At 50.6% G+C, this 13,702-nt stretch overlaps 1 protein-coding gene across 6 annotated transcripts in view; it reads left to right on the forward strand.

The window, feature by feature from the left end:
• TENM2 (teneurin transmembrane protein 2) overlaps nt 1–13,702 on the forward strand; it is a 4,009,156-nt gene that overhangs the window by 1,822,111 nt on the left and 2,173,343 nt on the right. The gene's annotated exons all lie outside the window — the stretch shown is intronic.

Here is a 13,702-nt window from a genome sequence, read left to right on the forward strand (position 1 = left end):
CACTGGTGCCTAGCAATTTCAAGCACCTCTGCATTGCACCCTGAAGCTCATTTTTACTAAGCTATTATAATAGCAAACACTGAGGAAACTTAGTGGCATCCAAAAAGTGGCTGTTGGACTCCATTAGTGTCCCACTGGTGCCAAGCAATTTCCAGCACCTCTGCATTGCACCCTCAAGCTCATTTTACTAAGCTATTATAATAGCAAACACTGAGGAAACTTAGTGGCATCCAAAAAGTGGCTGTTGGACTCCATTAGTGTGCCAGTGGTGTCAAGCAATTTCCAGCATCTCTGCATTGCAACCTCAAGCTCATTTATACTAAGCTATTATAATAGCAAACACTGAGGAAACTTAGTGTCATCCTAAAAGTGACTGTTGGACTCCATTAGTGTCCCACTGGTGCCAAGCAATTTCCAGCACCTCTGCATTGCACCCTCAAGCTTATTTATACTAAGTTATTATAATAGCAAACACTGAGCAAACTTAGTTGACTCCTAAAAGTGGCTGTTGGACTCCTTTAGTGTCCCACTGGTGCCAAGCAATTTCCAGCACCTCTGCATTGCACCCTCAAGCTTATTTTTACTAAGCTATTATAATAGCAAACACTGAGGAAACTTAGTGGCATCCAAAAAGTGGCTGTTGGACTGCATTAGTGTCCCACTGGTGCAACGCAATTTCCAGCACCTCTGCATTGCACCCTCAAGCTCATTTATACTAAGCTATTATAATAGCAAACACTGAGGAAACTTAGTGGCATCCTGAAAGTTGCTTTTGGACTCCATTAGTGTCTCACTGGTGCCAAGCAATGTACAGCACCTCTGCATTGCACCCTCAAGCTCATTTTTACTAAGCTATTATAATAGCAAACACTGAGGAAACTTAGTGGCATCCAAAAAGTGGCTGTTGGACTCCATTAGTGTCCCACTGGTGCCAAGCAATTTCCAGCACCTCTGCATTGAACCCTCAAGCTAATTTTTACTAAGCTATTATAATAGCAAACACTGAGGAAACTTAGTGGCATCCAAAAAGTGGCAGTTGGACTCCATTAGTGTCCCTGTGGTGTCAAGCAATTTCCAGCACCTCTGCATTGCAACCTCAAGCTCATTTATACTAAGCTATTATAATAGCAAACACTGAGGAAACTTAGGGGCACTTTGCACACTACGACATCGCAAGCCGATGCTGCGATGCCGAGTGCGATAGTCCCCGCCCCCGTCGCAACTGCGATATTCTTGTGATAGCTGCCGTAGCGAACATTATCGCTATGGCAGCTTCACATGGACTCACCTATCCTGCGACTGTCACTCTTGCTGGCAACCCGCCTCCTTATTAAGGGGGCGGGTCGTATGGCGTCACTGCGACATCACACGGCAGGTGGCCAATAGGAGCGGAGGGGCGGAGATGAGCGGAATGTAAACATCCCGCCCACCTCCTTCCTTCCGCATATCCTACGGAAGCCGCAGTGACGCCAGTAGGAGATGTTCCTCGCTCCTGCGGCTTCACACACAGCGATGTGTGCTGTCGCAAGAACGAGGAACAACATCGGACCGTCATGTCAGCGTAATCATGGATTACGCCGACGCTGCACCGATAATACGATTACGACGCTTTTGCGCTCGTTAATCGTATCATCGAGCCTTTACACACTACGATGTTGCATGCGATGCCGGAAGTACGTCATTTTCAATTTAACCCCACCGACATCGCACCTGCGATGTCGTAGTGTGCAAAGCCCGCCTTAGTGGCATCCTAAAAGTGGCTGTTGGACTCCATTAGTGTCCCACTGGTGCCAAGCAATTTCCAGCACCTCTGTATTGTACCCTCAAGCTCATTTTTACTAAGCTTTTATAATAGCAAACACTGAGGAAACTTAGTGGCATCCTAAAAGTGGCTGTTGGACTCCATTAGTGTCCCACTGGTGCCAAGCAATTTCCAACACCTCTGCATGGCACCTTCAAGCTTATTTATACTAAGCTATTATAATAGCAAACACTGAGCAAACTTAGTGGCCTCCTAAAAGTGGCTGTTGGACTCCATTAGTGTCCCACTGGTGCCAAGCAATTTCCAGCACCTCTGCATTGCACCCTCAAGCTCATTTTTACTAAGCTATTATAATAGCAAACACTGAGCAAACTTAGTGGCATCCTAAAGTGGCTGTTGGACTCCATTAGTGTCCCACTGGTGCCAAGCAATTTCCAGCACCTCTGCATGGCACCCTCAAGCTCATTTTTTCTAAGCTATTATAATAGCAAACACTGAGGAAACTTAGTTGCATCCTAAAAGTGGCTGTTGGACTCCATTAGTGTCCCACTGGTGCCAAGCAATTTCCAGCACCTCTGCATTGCACCCTCAAGCTCATTTTTACTAAACTTTTATAATAGCAAACACTGCTGCCAGTTTAAGGGCCATAGTTGCATTGTCAGGGATAGTCAGTGTTGGTTCTTCAGCTGTCAATAAAGCTAGACCACCTCCGCCATCTACACCACCTCTCAATTTTTGCTACCACATTTTAATTGTCCAATCTTGTCGCTAACAAAATGAGTGGCAAAAGGATAGATGCTGGTGGAAAGGGGAACAGGCGTGTTGGAAAAGGAAAAAAAGTTTTTGTCCTTGGGGAATGTGGCAAAGCTACATTAACATCTGCTGAAGATAGGCCATCTTCCAGCAAAAGTAAGATGGCTACTACTTTCCGTGGACAATCCGATGTGCTCCCTTTTTTACGGACCTGAAAAACTGTAAGAAAGGTAGATGATGAACAAAAAAAGCACATGCTTGAATGGATCTCAAGTGCTCCAACAAATGCCCTCTCCTCCACCTCAACTACCGCATCCAAAAAAACCACAGTCCTCTGAGTTGTCATCCAAATCACACTTGCTTTCTCCCAGCTCTCAAGTCTCCATCCGCCCTGCATAGTATGGTGGAACAGAGATGGCTGAGTCTGCAGAGCTGTTCAGTCACACTATAGACTTGGAATCAGAGGTATGCTCCCAAGCTACAGTGAGTACAGACCAGGAAATGCTCTGCAGTGATGCCCAGAACCTTTGTGACTCAGATTCATGCCGTGATGACCAAGTTTCTGAGCATAATGTTGACCCTTATTCACAAACTGTAACACCTGTTGTTAGAGACAATGAGGAACGTACTGTTAGGTCCGGGTGATGGTGGATCCTCTGGGCCATGTACCGGACTCCCCCAGTGAGGCAACCTGGAGCTAACCCCTATACTGGGACTGTCCAGTCACCTCACCAGAGGGCCTAGGTACACGGTAGCCGGAGTACTAGTGGGACCGGGGTAGTATCCCTCAGGGAACGGGTAGAACGGAGTTTTTGGAGCCACAGAGTCCTTGGAGACAATTACGGGAGTCCAGTACGGGTGCCGGTTAGGAAGCTCAGGCGGGATCCGGGTTAGCTGGGTGTGACGGGAAGGCAGCCGGGTGAAGTCGGGGATCACAGACAGGCACAGGCTGACGTAACGGTGGTAGGATTCCCAGCTGACGGACACCGGAGGACCTCTTGGCAATACTGGATTCAGGGACCGGTTACGGAGGCAGAGCAGACTCTACGGAAGAGACAAAGTTAGTTTGAGCAAGGTACATAGGGACCTGAACTCCTAGTTTGCAGAACTCGACGAACAGGCAACGCCCCCATAGCAGGAAGATCCCTATATACCCAACACCTGATTTAAGCAATATCCTGTATCCGGACACTGGCCCTTTAAGAGGAGGTCAATGACCGCGCGCGCGCCCGAGTGCCAATAAGCAGTGCAGTAAGCAGTGCAGAGGATGCAGGGGAGCCCGTGTGTGTGTCCTGGGTCGCAGAGGAACGCCGGGAGCGGAGTGCAGGGAGCATGGGGGACGCAGAGGAGAAGGAGCGGGCTGTGCAGCCGCGGGCTGAGGAAACGGGAACCGGAGCGGTGAGTGGGACACGGCGTCGGGGACCGGGAAGCGTGACAGTACCCCCCCTCACGCCCCCCTCCTCGCAATTGGGACAAGAAGTCACGTATCAGTGGAGTGCCAACATTCTCCTGGGGTTCCCAGGACCTGTCCTCGGGGCCATAACCGCCCAGTCGACCAGGAAGAATTGCTTACTTCGCACGGTCTTCATGGCTACAATATCCCTTACCGCATAGATGTCATCGTCAGCAATAGGAGAAGGAGGAGTACAGACTCCAGTGGAGAAGGAACCGAAGACCACAGGCTTGAGCAGGGAGACGTGGAAGAAATTAGGTATCCGCATCATGTTCGGAAGCTGCAGCTTGTAAGAGGCTTCATTGATCCTCCTGATGACCTTGAACGAACTGATGTACCGAGGACCCAACTTGTATGATGGCATCTTCAGGCGGACGTATTTGGAAGCAAGCCAGACTGAATCCCCTGGAGAAAAACGGGGCGGATCAAGACGTCTGTTGCCTGCATGTCTCTTCATCTGTGTGGAATCATGTTCAACGGAGGCCCATTTGGCGGAGAAGTCTCTGGCTAGGGCATCTGCAGCGGGAACATCAGAAGCTGAGGACACCGGTAATGGAACGGAAGGTTGGAGTCCATAAACCACATGGAAGGGAGAGCAGGAGGTGGACTCGCTGACATGATGGTTATGAGAGAACTCTGCCCACGGAAGCAATGTAGACCAGTCGTCATGATGGACATTGACGTAGTGGTGCAGGAAGGAGGTCAGGATCTGATTGACCCGTTCCAGTTGACCATTTGACTGGGGGTGGAAGGCTGAGGAAAAGTCCAGAGACACTCCTAGATGTTCACAGAGTGCCTTCCAGAAGCGTGAAGTGAACTGGGTTCCTCTGTCGGACACGATGTGTGCAGGAAAGCCGTGCAACCGGAAGACATGCTGTATGAAAGCGTCAGCGAGCTCCTGAGCAGATGGTAGACCGACCATGGGAACGAAATGAGCCATCTTCGAGAACCGGTCCTCCACGACCCAGATGACCGTATGACCGGAGGATAATGGCAAGTCCGTGACAAAATCCATGGCGATGTGTTGCCACGGGACTGAGGGAATCGGCAGAGGCAGAAGACGACCATAGGGCAGGTGCTTGGGTGACTTGTTCCGGGCACAGGAGGGACAAGCTGAGACGAAGGACGTGATGTCCTTACGGAGGGACGGCCACCAATAGTGACGGGCGATGGTGCCCCAGGTCTTCTTCTGACCGGCGTGACCGGCCACTTTCGAGGAATGTCCCATCAGAAGGACTTTGGGTCTGTCGATCTCTGGGATGAAGGTCTTCCCAGGAGGTATCCGTGCCAGGGAGACGGGAGCTACCGGAACAAGTTTGCTGGGGCAGATGATGGGCTGAGTTGAGTCCTCCTCTTGCTCTACCGGGACAAAGGATCAGGACAGGGCATCAGCCCGCACGTTTCTGTCCGCGGGCCGGAAGTGCAGTTGGAAGTCAAACCGGGCAAAGAACAGAGACCAGCGGGCTTGGCGCGGATTCAGTCTGTGAGCGGACCGCAGATATTCCAAGTTCTTGTAGTCAGTATAAATGATTACCGGGTAAACCGCCCCCTCCAAGAGGTAACACCATTCCTCCAATGCCATCTTGACAGCCAGAAGCTCTCGATCACCAATGGTGTAGTTGTGTTCCGGTGTAGAGAAGGTTTTGGAAAAGAATCCGCAGGTAACCATCTTCCCGGTAGAAGACTTTTGCATAAGAACGGCCCCGGCCCCTGAGGAGGAGGCATCCACCTCCAAGGTGAATTGACGATTAATCTCGGGTCAGTGGAGAACGGGAGCGGAAGCGAAGGCCTGCTTCAGGGAACAGAACGCGGCTTTGGTCTCGGGCGACCAGTCCCTCGGGTTGACCCCCTTCTTGGTCAAGGCGAAGAGAGGTGCTGTCAGAGCAGAGAAGTGGGGGATAAACTGGCGGTAGTAGTTGGCAAAGCCAAGCAAGCGTTGAATGGCCTTCAGACCGGAGGGAGTGGGCCAGTTGAGGATAGTGGAGACCTTCTCGGGATCCATTTTCAGACCGGTATCGGAGATCACATAGCCCAGAAAGGGAACAGACGATTGTTCAAAAACACATTTCTCAAACTTGGCGTATAACCTATTCTCCCTTAACCTTTGCAGCACGAGCTGCACGTTTTCCCTGTGGGTCTGTAGGTCCGGGGAATAGATCAGGATGTCGTCCAGGTATACGACCACACACACGTAGAGGAGGTCCCGGAATATGTCGTTCACCAGCTCCTGGAAGACGGCCGGGGCGTTGCAAAGACCAAAGGGCATCACACAATACTCGTAGTGCCCATTACGGGTGTTAAAGGCGGTCTTCCATTTGTCCCTGGAGCGGATACGAACCAGGTTGTAGGCTCCACGGAGATACAACTTGGTGAACACACGAGCCCCTCTGAACCGGTCGAACAGTTCCAGGACAAGAGGCAGAGGATATTTATTTTTCACGTTGATCTGGTTCAGACCCCGATAATCGATACAGGGGTGTAAGTCGCCTTCCTTCTTCTTGACAAAGAAGAAACCGGCTCCAGCCGGAGAGGAGGACCTCCGAATGAACCCCCTTGCCAAGTTCTCGGTGATATATTCTGACATGGCCCGGGTTTCAGCAGGGAACAACGGGTATATCCGTCCCCGAGGAGGAGTGGTTCTGGGCAATAGGTCAATAGCACAGTCATAGGGTCGATGTGGCGGCAATACCTATGACTCCTTTTTATCGAACATGTCCACGAAGGACCAGAATAGGCGGGAGGTAGTCCTGGTAGGGAGTCCGGGACCGGAGGTCGACAGACTGGCTGGATGGACTGCAGGCACTTCTCATGACAAGACGGGCCCCATCGGGTAATCTCCCCTGTGCACCAGCTGACCGTCGGTTCATGTACCCGTAACCAGGGTAGGCCCAACAGGAGAGGATGAGACATGTGTGGTAGGACATAGTGAGTGATTTCCTCGGTGTGCAGAGCACCAATACGAAGCCCCAATGGTATGGTGACAAACCGGATGGTATCAGACAGGGGTTTTCCATCCACAGAAGCGATCACGAGGGGTTTCTTAAGCGGAACAGTAGGCACCTGGTACTTGTCCACCGTAGCCTGCTGGATGAAGTTACCTGCTGCCCCGGAATCGAGATACGCCTCTGCCGTAAAATGAGTATTCTCCGTCGTCACCTGAACAGTCAATGTAACAGAGTCTGAAAGTGTACCGGGACCTAGGGTGGCCTCTCCTACCAAGCGTAGGCTTTGGGGTTTCCTGGTTTCTCGGGACAGGAACGTAGCAGGTGGGTGCCGTCTCCGCAGTAGAAGCAGAGGCCCTTAGCGAGCCGTTCCGCTCAACGTTGTTCGGACTGCCTCAGCCGGTCTACTTGCATGGGCTCGTGTGTAGAGGTGCCAAAGGGCGCAGCCGGAGGGACGGTAGGTTTCAACGGTGGAGAAGAGTGCCTTATCGGACGTCGTTCACGGGACAACTCCTTGGACCGTTCCTGAAAGCGAAGATCCACTCGGGTTGCCAAAGCAATCAGGGCATCCAGGGTAGAGGGAACATCACGGCCCGCCAACTCGTACTTGATGCGACCGGAAAGCCCCTCCCAGAAGGCGGCAGTCAGGGCCTCGTTATTCCACCCCAACTCAGATGCCAGTGTGTGGAACCGGATGGCATACTGACTAACTGTCAAAGTCCCTTGGCATAGCCTGAGGAGGGATGAGGCGGACGAAGAGGCACCTCCGGGTTCATCGAATGCGGTGTGGAAGTTCCGGATGTTGGTGGTTACTGGATCTTCCTTCTCCCACAAGGGGTTCATCCATGCCAGAGCTTCACCCTCCAGATGAGACATGACAAAGGCTACCTTAGCTTGGTCGGAAGCAAAGAGATGCGGGAGTAGTTTGAAGTGCAGCGAGCACTGGTTCAAGAACCCACGGCAGTTCTTGGGGTCCCCGGCATACCGAGGCGGGGAGGCTAGTCAAAGTTGCAAGGTCACAGAAGATGCCCCTACGGGAGCCGTGGACGTGGCGGAGGTGGACAGGGACGTGGCTGTGGATTGCAGTGTGTTCAGGCGGGTGTCCACTGACGTTATGAATGCCAACATATGGGATTGGGTCTCTCGCTGACGTACCAACTCCTGCTGCAATCCGGCCAGTTGAGATGCTAGTGCTTCGGCGGGATCCATGGCCTGTTCGTTCTGTTAGGTCCGGGTGATGCTGGATCCTCTGGGCCATGTACCGGATTTCCCCAGTGAGGCAACCTGGAGCTAACCCCTATACAGGGACTGTCCAGCCACCCCACCAGAGGGACTAGGTACATGGTAGCCGGCGTACTAGTGGGACCGGGGTAGCGTCGCTCAGGGAACGGGTAGAACGGAGTCTTTGGAGCCACAGAGTCCTTGGAGACAATTACGGGAGTCCAGTACGGGCGCCGGATAGGAAGCTCAGGCGGGATCCGGGTTAGCTGGGTGTGACGGGAAGGCAGCCGGGTGAAGTCGGGGATCACAGACAGGCACAGGCTGACATAACGGTGGTAGGATTCCCAGCTGACGGACACCGGAGGACCTCTTGGCAATACTGGATTCAGGGACCAGTTACGGAGGCAGAGCAGACTCTACGGAAGAGACAAAGTTAGTACGACCAAGGCATATAGGGACCTGAACTCCTAGTTTGCAGAACTCGACGAACAGGCAACGCTCCTATAGCAGGAAGATCCCTATATACCCTACACCTGATTTAAGCAATATCCTGTTTCCAGGCACTGGCCCTTTAAGAGGAGGTCAATGACCGCACGCGCCCTAATGCGCATGCGCGATGCCCGAGTGCCGGAGACCAGTGCAGGAAGCGGTGCAGAGGATGCAGGGGAGCCCGTGTGTGTGTCCTGGGTCGCAGAGGAACGCCGGGAGCGGAGAGCAGGGAGCATGGGGGACGCAGAGGGGAAGGAGCGGGCTGTGCAGCCGCGGGCTGAGGAAACGGGGACCGGAGCGGTAAGTGGGACACGGCGTCGGGGACCGGAAAGCGTGACACATACTGATGACGATGAGACGCAGATACCAGATTGGGATGACAACTTAAATATTCGTTCAGGGCAGGAAGAGGCTAGGTCTGAGGGTGAGGGGAGTGCAAACACAACGCTTGATGAGGAAGTTCTAGATCCCACCTACTGTCAACCCACAGTCAGGCACTCGAGGAGGTCAACAGAGGCGGTGGAGGAGGATGCAACTGACGACGAAGTTACCTTGCGCCTTCCTGGACAGAGTCGGAGTACTGGTAGCACATCTACAACTGCATTCTCAGCCACCACTGTGCCTCTGAGCACTTGTCGGGGTGGCTCAGCAGGTCGCATGCCCTCTAAGCCTTGCCTAGTCTGGTCCTTTTTTGACCTTGCAAAGGATCGCCCAAATCATGTGATCTGTAAAATTTGTCAGGAATCTGTTAGTAGAGGCCAAAACCTCAGCAGTTTGACAACATCTTCCATGAATCCTCACATTAATAAATATCATATGTCCCAGTGGGAAGCTCACCGTGCTGCAATGCGGCCTAGCGGAGCGGACCATCCACCGCCTGCCCCTTCCAGTGCATCCACGCTCTTCATCTTCTAGGACTGTGGGGACAGCTGTCACACCTGGTTTTCCACGTACACCTTCCACCAGTGTAACCGCAACAGGCAGTTTACTTAGTAGGTCGTCAGTTGGTTTGGAAGGGGAAACAAGTGCGTGTGTACAGCTCTCTCAGACATCGATAGCACCAACGTTGGATGAAGGCAACATCATGTCTACGCCTGCATTTTCCTCACAAACCTGCATTTTTCCAGGGACACCCAACTTACCACCGTCTACACACAGCAGCCAGATCTCTGTCTCTCAGATGTGGACAAATAAAAGGCCATTTCCTGCGACCTATGACAAAGCTAAGAGGTTGACTTTATCCCTTTGTAAGCTCTTGGCTACCGAAATGCTGCCTTTCCACTTGGTGGACACACAGGATTTTCAAGACCTTATGTCTGTCGCTGTGCCCCAGTACCAGATGCCCAGTCTCCACTACTTCTCTAAGAAAGGTGTGCCTGGATACACCAGCATGTCGCACACAACATCACCGCTTCCTTGAGAAACTCTGTGTGTGAACGGGTGCATTTCACCACCGATACTTGGACCAGTAAGCATGGACAGGGACGTTACATGTCGCTGACTGGGCACTGGGTAACTATGGTGATAGATGGTGAAGGGTCTGCTGCACAAGTCTTGCCGTCCCCATGAATTGTGTGTCAATCCTCTGTCTGTCCAAATTCCTCCACTGCTTCTGCCTCCTCAACCTCGTCTGGGTCCTCCGCCCCAAGCCTGCCTGGTCAGGCCACCAGTGTAGTAACTGCGCAGAAGGAATCACGCACCCCTCATTACTATGCTGGCAGCAAAGCGCAATGGCATCAGGCGGTCTTTATCTTGAAATGTCTTGGAAATAATAGTCACACAGTGGCTGAGTTGTGGGCAGCTCTGGAGACTGAATTTGGTAAATGGTTGTCTCCACTCAACCTGCAGCCTGGTAAGGCCGTGTGCGACAATGCTGCAAACCTGGGTGCGGCCCTTTGCCTGGGCAAGGTGACACACGTGCCTTGTATGGCTCACGTGTTGAACCTTGTTGTCCAGCAACTTTTAACACACTATCCCGGCCTAGATGGCCTTCTAAACAAGGCACGAAAACTGTCTGCTCACTTCCGCTGTTCAACCGCCGCAGCTGAGCGACTTGCATCACTCCAGAAGTCTTTCGGCCTGCCGGTTCATCGCCTGAAATGCGATGTGCCGACACGCTGGAAGTAGACTCTCCACATGTTACAGCGACTGTGGCAGAACCGCCGAGCACTGGTGCAATACGTCATGACGTATAGTCTGGGCCAACGAGATGCAGAGGTGGGGCAGATCACCCTGATGGAGTGGTCTCAGATCAAGGACCTGTGCACCCTTCTGCACAGTTTCGACATGGCGACGAATATGTTTAGCGCTGACAATGCCATTATCAGCATGACAATTCCAGTCATTTACATGCTGGAGCACACGCTAAACACTATTCGGAGTCAGGGGGTGGGACAACAGGAAGGGGAGGAACTACAGGAGGATTCATATGCGCAAGGGACAACAACATCACCAAGGTCCAGACGTTCATCATCACCAAGGTGGCAGGCATGGGACCATGCGGGACAGGGATCAACAAGGGCACATGTTAGCAGGCAAAATGTTGAGGAAGGTGCAGGAGAACATGAAGAAATGGATGACGAACTGTCCATGGACATGGAAGACTCAGCGGATGAGGGACACCTTGGTCAAATTTCAGTTGAAAGAGGTTGGGGGGAGATGTCAGAGGAAGAAAGAACGGTTAGCACCTCTATGCCACAAACACAGCGTGGACTTGGTCCGCATGGCTGCGCAAGACACATGAGTGCCATCTTGCTGCACTACCTCCAACATGACCCTCGTATTGTCAAAATTAGAAGTAATGATGACTACTGGCTTGCAACACTATTAGATCCCCGGTACAAGTTCAAATTTTGTGACATAATTCCAGCCATAGAAAGGGACGCATGTATGCAGGAGTATCAGCAGACGCTGTTACTCGATCTTAGCTCGGCTTTTCCACCAAACAACCGTGGTGCACGGAGTGAATCTCCCAGGAGTATCTCCAAATGAACATCGATGCCATGACTTTGCAAATGGAGCCTTGCTCATTTTGGGCTTCAAATCTTTAAAAATGGCCAGAGCTCTCCACTTACGCTTTGGAGATCTTGTCGTGTCCAGCTGCCAGCGTTGTCTCAGAACGTGTCTTCAGTGCTGCTGGGTGTGTGTTGACAGATAAGCGTACGCATCTGTCCAGTGACAATGTGGACAGACTAACGTTCATCAAAATGAACAAGTCATGGACCTGCAAGGAATTTACTACCCCTGTGTCATCCTGGGGAGAGTAAATGCTTGTGTATTTTGAATGTGCTTGATGCAAATCTACCTGTGAAGTGTACAACTGGGGCACAAGTGCTGCCACTGAAGGGGTGTCTGTGTGGCCCAATTTTTGGAAAAAAGGAAGACTCTGCTTGGAGTAACCCTTGCTGTGTTTTTAAAAAGGAGCCAAGATGAACAAGTCATGGTTCAGCAAAGACTTTGCTACCTACCCCGGTGTCATCCTGGAGACGGTTAAGGATGGCGTATTTTTGAATGTGCTTGATGCAAATCTACCTGTGAAGTGCACAACTGGGGCACAAGTGCTGCCACTGAAGGAGGTGTCTGTGTGGCCCAATTTTTGGAAAAAGGGGAGACTCCGCTTGGAGTAACCCTTGCTTGCAGTGTTTCTAAAAATGATCCAAGATGAACAGATCTGGGATCAGCAAAGACTTTCCTACCTACCCCGTTGTCATCCTGGGGACGGTTAAGGATGGCGTATTTTTGAATGTGCTTGATGCAAATCTACCTGTGAAATGTACAACTGGGGCACAAGTGCTGCCAATGAAGGAGGTTTCTGTGATCCAATTTTTGGAAAAAAGGGAGACTCCGCTTGGAGTAACTCTTGCTTGCAGTGTTTCTAAAAATGATCCAAGATGAACAGATCTGGGATCAGTAAAGACTTTGCTACCTACCCCGGTGTCATCCTGGGCACGGTTAAGGATGGCGTATTTTTCAATGTGCTTGATGGAAATCTACCTGTGAAGTGTACAGCTGGGGCACAAGTGCTGCCACTGAAGGGGTGTCTGTAAGGCCCAATTTTTTGAAAAAAGGTAGACTCCGCTTGGAGTCACCTTGCACTGTTTTACATGGTTTTAGAAGGGCATGCCATGCCTATATCTGTGTCTCGTCCTCTTTTTCCTCGTAACGCTGTTTTGTTTTCGCATGAGAATTTGTTTTTGTCACTTTCCTATGTGTTTGTGTTGTGAGTTGTTTGTCACCTTTTGGACGCCTTTGAGGGTGTTTTCTAGGTGTTTTTATGTGTTTGTGATTGCCTTCCTTTGTTTCCAATGGGGTTCGAGTGGTTCGCCGAACCGAACTCGAACGTGACCTCCGTTCGGCGAACCAAGCTCGAACCGAACCGCGATCGGTTCGCTCATCTCTAGTTACTAGCACACACATCACACTGCTACTAGGTTAGAACACATAAATTGCCTGACATGTTCCCTTTAACTTCTATGTTTTGGGGACACAAGAGGGTTGAAAATCAGAGTTATCTCCAATAGTTGCACTTGTAGGCAGTGTTATCTATTTAACACACAAATCCTTACAATAGGACCCTGCAGTCCTGAATTTATATTAATTAGCTGAATATATATTTGTAACCTGTTGTAATGTAGACATTTCAGTCCGTTACACTATACCTTGTTTTCGAGGTCTTATCAGCCAATACTTGCAGATACCTAATCTCACTATTTGGTTGAAATTCATTAAAAAATATTAAAATAAATAAAGTATCTAAATTCATTGTTGTCTAACTAGGCATAAAAGAAGTCAATGATGTTATTAAGCCACACCAGGAGATTCAATTGACTGGCTCTCATTTCACTATTTTTATCTATGTTTTCTTGTTTCAAAAGATTGATCAAAGTGCAAAATATTATACTAGTAAAAATATTTTATCTACACCTGCTTATCTCAAGTCATGAATGTTACAGCTTTGACAGTTTGCATTTGCTTAAAATGTAGCGTTATTTTTCTAGATATGGATACAATATTGTTTAGGATTAGATGCTTGGGAACTTTGATGTGTTTAGTGAAGGTTGGTTTTGATGAGCATGTATCTCA

This window comes from Anomaloglossus baeobatrachus, chromosome 4 (genome assembly GCF_048569485.1).
Source record: "Anomaloglossus baeobatrachus isolate aAnoBae1 chromosome 4, aAnoBae1.hap1, whole genome shotgun sequence".
Classification (NCBI taxonomy): Eukaryota; Metazoa; Chordata; class Amphibia; order Anura; family Aromobatidae; genus Anomaloglossus; species Anomaloglossus baeobatrachus.